This window comes from Limulus polyphemus, unplaced genomic scaffold, assembly GCF_000517525.1.
Source record: "Limulus polyphemus unplaced genomic scaffold, Limulus_polyphemus-2.1.2 Scaffold11, whole genome shotgun sequence".
NCBI lineage: Eukaryota > Metazoa > Arthropoda > Merostomata > Xiphosura > Limulidae > Limulus > Limulus polyphemus.
In genome coordinates, this window is record NW_013665621.1 from 90832 (window position 1) to 98808 (window position 7977).

At 32.9% G+C, this 7977-nt stretch overlaps 1 protein-coding gene across 4 annotated transcripts in view; it reads right to left on the reverse strand.

Annotated features, from left to right (window-relative positions):
• LOC106478469 (probable nuclear hormone receptor HR38) overlaps positions 1–5693 on the reverse strand; it is a 38836-nt gene extending 33143 nt beyond the window's left edge. For 2 of the 4 annotated variants that reach the window (XM_022382164.1, XM_022382160.1), the window contains exon 1: positions 5238–5693. The gene's annotated coding sequence lies outside the window, so the exon portion shown is untranslated. The remainder of the gene's footprint in view (positions 1–5237) is intronic. The other 2 variants (XM_022382182.1, XM_022382170.1) reach the window with 1 other exon arrangement.
• Positions 5694–7977: the final 2284 nt, after the last annotated feature.

Consider the following 7977-nt stretch of genomic DNA (forward strand, 5'->3'; position numbering starts at 1 on the left):
ATTGTATGTTGAATATAAAAAAATCTCTAACTTTATAGGATGTAATTCTGGAAATAAGCTATTTTGTGTAAAGAAGTGATTTGTTTGTTGTTAAGCCCAAAGTTACACAATGGGCAATTTGTGCTTTGCCCACCACAGGTATCGAAACCCGGTTTCTAGCGTTGTAAGTCCGCAGACATACCACTGTGCCACGTGGGGGGGGGGGGGGGCTGCTTTGAGATTATTTTCCAGTTTGATTATATATATATATTACTTGGTTCAAATATTTTTTTATTATGACATTCGCAATGTTTCAATACATGCATAAAATAATCTTAGCTTATAATAATGATTCTTATAACACAAAATTTCTCGACATTTTCTTTGGTTTGCTTTATAAATTTTTGCGATCTGTGATCTAGAAGATTTACCGTCTCTGTGGAAACGTCCTAAATCTCTACGTAGAGATGATTCGTTGGGGGCTTGTTAAGCCTTTTCAGTGATACACAAATGCTTATTTAAAATTACTGGAAACAAAAGTCTCGGTATCAAACGAAACATTTCTAGGCTTGTGTTATCACTGTCTCTTTCTTCTCCAGTTGTGATTAAATGTACTAGAATGTTAACGATCTAAACTCTGCCAGCAAGAAGAAAGAATAGAATTCACGAGATGAACGAGTGAGGGCATGGGGAATGGATATTTCTAAGAATAGTTTCGAATAATCTTGGGTTGTGTCCAACGTCTAACCTTCACTTACGCAATTCGACAAAGTGTAGGACATCACGTAGGCCTGTATTTTACTGCTTGCATGATATTACAAAAAAAAAATAAGAATTGCAAAATCGTTTTACCATCGTTGTACACTAGGAAAACAAAAGCAAAACCTAAACCGAATATAATATTATACTTTTATAATATTGCTGTCTTGATGCAAAAAAAAAAAGTTTGACTTTGATGAACATGATAATAGATGTCTTTTGATGTCATTAAAAGTGTCTCAGAAACAATAGCTCTTATTAACTGTTGATTTAACATAAAGTTATATATCTAAGGGTAAGCTTCTGGTAGGTAAGTGGTTAGTCAGGTTTTTTCCATATTCGCCATACTACACCACTTGCTAGAAGATAATCATTGATAGAGAAAAAGTCCATTAGAGTATCACTGCGTGTTCCTTCATAAATGCTTTTATATCATTGCCTTCTGATTGGGTCGGGCGTAGCCTAGTGGTTAGCATACTGGATTGTGTAGCCTGGTGGCTAGTGTACTGGATTGTGTATCCTAGTGGCTAGCTTACTGGATTGTGTAGCCTGGTGGCTAGTTTACTGGATTGTGTATCCTAGTGGCTAGCTTACTGGATTGTGTGGCCTGGTGGCTAGTTTACTGGATTGTGTATCCTAGTGGCTAGCTTACTGGATTGTGTGGCCTGGTGGCTAGCTTACTAGATTGTTTAGCCTAGTGGCTAGCTTACTGGATTGTGTGGCCTGGTGGCTAGCTTACTGGATTGTGTCCTGTTACCGCAAAATATCGTTCTACATTTTTTGGGCGTAAGAGTAACGGACTGATGGTTCAAATCCCACTAAAGTAGCTCAAGATTGGCGATGGGTGCTTTTGACAAGCTACCTTTCCTCTATCCTTTCAGGTCAGAAACAGTGACAGCTAGTGCAGGGAGCCTTTATTTAGCTCTGTGAGAATACTCAAAACAAATAAACAAAAACATTTCGATCATTTCCGAAGAAGCAGGAAAAAAAATATTTTACTTATTCTCCATAAAAATGGTCATTTTCTTCCATAGAATATTATTATAAAACATTTTAGACTGAATACAAAAAGTATGAGAAGAACGATAAATAATACAATGTTTTCTATTAGCCCCCTACCTGACATCTGAGTTGTCCCTAAGTTAATATTTACCAATCTCTACTTGAAAATATCATCATGACTTATACGACAACATATACTCCAAAGATTAATAAATACAATAATTCTGGTTGATATGGCAATGAAATTTACATTTTCGTCATATACACAGTAAATCAAGTTTAGTCTTAGAAGCAATAGTTTTGGAAGAAAGAAAATCCGTTTGTAGTTGATAATCATATCTCTGAGTACCAGCGCCTGTCTGACGCCATAATCGACTTTGTTTTGTGTCATTGAAATTAAAAAAAAAAAGTCTTATGCGAAGTGAAATGGGACACAAAGACAAAACGTCCCTGTCTATAAAGGTCACCAGGACAAACCCCTTGAATTACACGAGCCCACTGTTCCACGTTTCCAAATGCTACTATGGTTTCAGATATATGGACACCGTTGTTCCAAAGATTGACGTTCACATATTTGTATATATATAGTTTATCAAATGTACGACGAGCATTTCAGTGTACAGATATCGAAAATACAATAATTGATTCAATCTCAGTCTTAGGAAATCTGGCTTATAGTTTTCCTTATAATTCACTATTTCTCTTGAATTTACTTCCAACATTTTAAGATATTTAGGTCTAAAATTAATATTCCATGAAAACGTTAATTTAAACAATTTTTATTTTTGGTATTTTGTTCAAGTCTGTTTAGCTTGATAAATAAAGTACAAATGTGTTTGAGTTAATGCATTAAGTAAAAAGTTCTTACTGTTTATTTAACAAAGTTACACAATGGTTTATCTACGGTCTCTCCACCGTGGGAATCGAACCCCGGATTCAAACGTTGTAAATCTGGAAACCTACTGCTGACCCACCAGTAGACATTTTGGAAATAAAGTATCTATAATGTAATTTACTTTACGGAAAATCAAAACCAAATATATATATGAGTGTACATTCTTTGAAGAAGTTATCCAGGGTTTTAAATTAATTTTATAATTTATTTCGTTTTATTTCTATAAGCATATGTTGTCCTTTTAGAAGAGCCTTCTTTTTTTGGCATGGCTGCTTTGAAGGCTGATAACGTGAACAGAATCACACCCTCGATGCACTATTCATCCAGTTACGACGTCAAGTGATTTGACGTATCTGCTAGGTTTCCGTGCGCAGCTTAGCAACATGATCAGAGCAAGTGACGTAAGCTAAAGGATGCTAAATTTAACTCAGTTCCTGGAGACATCTTGAATAGGATTTGAAATTTAATGCAATTAGTTTCTTCCATATGGAAAAATGTCAATATCATACGCTATGCATAAGTTAGGGATTTTTTTTAAATAACAAAACTAAATAATAATTCAAGTTAATCAAAAAAAATTCTAGTTTTCGTTTGAAATTTATGTTGCAATATGCTCGGCATCTTAGTAATAATAATGTATAACTTATAGGGTGCTTTCTGAATTGTGAGGAAACTAATAAAGATAAGCTTGAGAGAATAATGATTTTTATAACATACATTTGTCAACGTCTGTTTATGTGAAACTAATAACCTAAATAGATTATATCATGACGCCAACTAACACTTTTTAGACAAAATTGCAAATTATTGCAAAACAAAGTATATATATATAACGTAGCATACGTTTTATTTGTTTTATTGGTTCATTACAGATATCCAAATCAAAACGTGTTTAAATTGGCAGATTAAGCCTAAATTTAAGTTCATTTTTCGTCATAGCGAACGTAACATGTACATATCTTCTTGGTCATTATTCTGAAAGGAAGTTTTTTTTGGTATGATATATTTTCATTGCATTATCTTGTTATATGATACGTTACAAAAAGTTTTTTTGCATACGTTATTTAATAAAATAATTTTGCCTTGACGATATGAACAATGTTCAAGGTAATTATAATCACAGAATCAGTCAATTAAAAACTGGAAGCAACAGCTTTATTTCTGGCAAATTTAATGTAGTATATTAAAAGGAATACGGCTTAGGGCGTCTAACCATTGTCGTCTGAGTAATTAACTACCATATTAAAAAAGAATACAGCTTAGGGCGTCTAATCATTGTCGTCTGAGTAATTAAACTTGTTTCGGAAGATACCATAGATGTTAAATCTCTTTTGGAGGGGAAGGGGATCGTCCATTCAAACAAGTTTATTAAGCTTCTAAGCATATATAAATTATTTGTCTTCTTTTGTTTACAATCAAATAAGTTTATTTCCATGTAACTTAAATCAGTCATTTAAGTGGTATTAGAAAACACAGATCAGTAACGAGGATCTTTATAGGTATCAGTCAATTTATACTTATACTTTTATAAACGATCTCTTTAAATGAAGGAAAATACGGGATGGATTAGCTCTGAGCAGTTTAGCTTCGCATTTATTTTAGTAAAATTAGTTATTATTAAACTTTTAAAGTTCTACACATGAACGTTCTATTCATATTTATCATCGAAGATGCTTTCATGACTTAGAGTTTCTATAACTTTAGTCCTAACCTACGTAAAACTGTGACCCATGAAAAACAATATCTAAGGTGAAAAGTATAAAGAAATGCTTTTCTATAGAAATACCGCCACATAAAATGCATGTGCATATAATACCGCCACATAAAATGCATGTGCATATAATACCGCCACATAAAATGCATGTGCATATAATACCGCCACATAAAATGCATGTGCATATAATACCGCCACATAAAATGCATATGTATATAATACCACAACACAAAATGCTTTTGTATATAATACTACAACACAAAATGCTTTTGTATATAATACTACAACACAAAATGCTTTTGTATATAATACCACAACACAAAATGCTTTTGTATAAAATACTACAACACAAAATGCTTTTGTATATAATACCACAACACAAAATGCTTTTGTATAAAATACTACAACACAAAATGCTTTTGTATATAATACCACAACACAAAATGCTTTTGTATATAATACTACAATACAAAATGCGTTTATATACATAATACCACTGCATAAAATACATATATATATGTATAATGTTTTTTCTTTATGTTTTTAGATTTGATTTAGTAGTTTGTAAATTTACATTTTATTTCGATGTCTAGTTTATGTAAGCCACCAAAATCAAATTTGCAAATATTTTTATAATTAACCCTTTTTCGTAGAGTTCGCGATATGCGCTTATATTTATTTAACTGAACTTTTTATTAATAAAAATTAACCCATTGTCATTAATAGGATTAATTTATTTTCATAACGTTTTGTTTATTTTTTTAAGAAAAACAAACTAAATGAGCTTATTTGGTAAGGCCTAGAAAATTTAGTTTTGATGTTATTCGAACGTATTTTAGATAAGACTCTTTAACGTATATATTTAAATAATACCATCGTGGTACTTACCTCTTCATCTTAATCCTTTTTTAAAGTAATCCATAGTTTAAAATCCGAACACAGAACCGTACATTCTTTTTTCTTATCCTCAAACAAGATAATGCGTTATCATCTAATTCACCTCCAAGGCCTCTTTAAAGATACCATAACTTTTTACCCAGTTTTTTACACGGTTGTATAACACTCGTATAAGATATCGTGTAGCATCAACCATCATCGATGGAATAATAACATGTCAATACTGACTTTTTTAGGTGACAATGGAGAAAGCTGTCGACAGATAACTTTGATAACTGATTACGTTTGGCCATTATGAAAATAATTACTAGTATTATGTCGACGACACAAACAACAGATGTAGCCTAAGATTTCTTTTCAACTTTGTAATTAATATAAATTTTATACGGTGCACGTGAAATGTGAAAGCTGAAATCCTGAATCCGTATATAAAACTGGTGCACCACGACCCGTTTCTATGAGGGAACACGAAAAGAGGACTGATTTGGGCCATTTCTTACTCATTTATACCAAGTATGTTTACGGACTGGTGCCAGTTGGCTCGTGAGCCACCTTGATTTCACTTCGCGCCACTCTATCTTACGTTACATGACGGAAGAGTGACGCATGCTGAGCTGTGTTGCCATAGCAACTTATCTTGTGGAGCCCAAAAGGTTGTCAAGTCGACGAGGCCATTGGCGTCATCTGACTCCAATGACGTTACTGTAGCAAGGATAAGATTTCATGTCCTATGTTCTGTAGATTTAACTTAAACAGCTTTATATTAAGTTTACAACTTATGTAATACTTCGTAAGGAAAACTTTAACCAAAAATACTACAACTAGCTGATCTCACATTATACCTCGTATCCTTAGTATACGAGATTTGTCACTTAAAAAAATGTGCTTGTGTCACAGTTGGGGATCACAGTCACATGATAATTTGCAATCTTCTAAATAACATTATGTCGAATGAGAGTCAAAACGAGTTTTCATTGAAAACTTGCAAAGTCGTAATGAATAAGTCACTGAAGATTCCTAATTTTATTACACTAAATAAATGAACAGAAGTTACTTAATAGGGGCCTGGAGTGGTCTACTACTTTACGTTTCGGGCTGCGGATTAGAGAGTCCAAGGCTCGAATTGCAATATCCTGCTTAAACGATCCTATGGCTTTATGGCTGTGACAATCAATCCCTTCGTACAGTTAAGAGTAGCCGCATAGGCGGTGGTTGCTTTTGATTAATTGCCCTCCTTTGAGTCCGCATTTTAAAGTTAGGGATGGTTATACCTGAATCCTTGAGGCCTCTGATCCGAGCATTTAGCACGTGTGTCTATTAAGGTGGCGTTCAGGTTTAAAATACTAAATACCTACGGATATGAAACTGTAGATGTTAAGAAATGTTCAACAACTTTCTGAGAATTTTTAACATACGATTTATTATTAACTTTATCCAACTATTAAAGATGCCTACTATGCATATAACTGTCTCTTGAATTATTTTATGTAAAAGTTAATTAACGTTTTACTGTTTTTATTTTTTAGTGCTAAGAAAGAAAAAGAGTAGCCATATACTGAATGATAAAAGAAGATCCTAAAGCCTCAATAACAGACTTTTTTTTTATTAAAAACTATTAATTTGAATATATGCATTTGTAATAATTATTAATATTAAACTAGAAGTGCTGAACACTGTGGTGTGAAAATACCACATATCTCAGTCCTCTATAGTGTGTATTTTAAATTTAATATATATATATATGTAAACAATTTTAATTGAGAACGTAATAAATCTGGACGGGGTCGTGTGCCAATTTAGATTTATGTGTTACTCTTTGTAGCAGGACACAGTCACGAAAACTTTTCACAAGATAGAGGTATGTCCTACTTTACCTTCTCCATGTGGGACTGCCGTACGAACTTCACACGGAGCACAGATATTTCCGAATACACGTGATTTAGTTTTCTAATTGGCTATCTATCGGTAGAACGTGTAGTCTATGAGAATTGCTTTGGCTTTTTCAACCAATTTCTGTCTTGGAAGAGTTAGGGCTGGCCGTGAAGCCTTGTCTGTGATTCGTTGATCACCCCTACAGTTCCATTTCGTTTACTTTTTAGTTTTTTTTTCATTTATTTTAGCTTATAATATCACAACAAATATTTCCTCACTTAGACAATCATCAACTTGAGCTTCATTCTTTTGTTTTTGCCTGTCTTTGCAATTAATCTTCTCTTCCCCATTCCACCTGTAACAAGTCCATACACCTTTCCTTTCGCATATTACGTCCACAGATTTACTGTTATTGCTAAGATTAGGTTTCGTGATTTCACGAAACTGTAGCACCACACAGCCTGTAAACAATTATTTAATTTTAAAGAAATTTAACTTTGGCACTCTATCTACATAAACAGCAATTTCTTCAATATTACTGCGAGATCTTAGGCGATAGTTCCAAAATATAGTAAAAATAATACCAAAAATATAGCTTAACTAATTATATAAGCTTTTGTGGAATTTTATACGGTAAAAAAAAAAGATAGTGAAATATATCAGAATTCTAAAGCTAAAGGCAAATATTTTAAACATAGGTTAGTTGTGACGAGTAAAACACAGTTCCAACACCATAAATAAAGGCAGTAAATATTTCTGGAAGAAATAGAACTCATTATATTAATATATGTTAATTTGTCAATGTCCTCAAAATTCATAGAAGCAATGAAAAGTTAGGTTTTACCAAAACATTAATGAG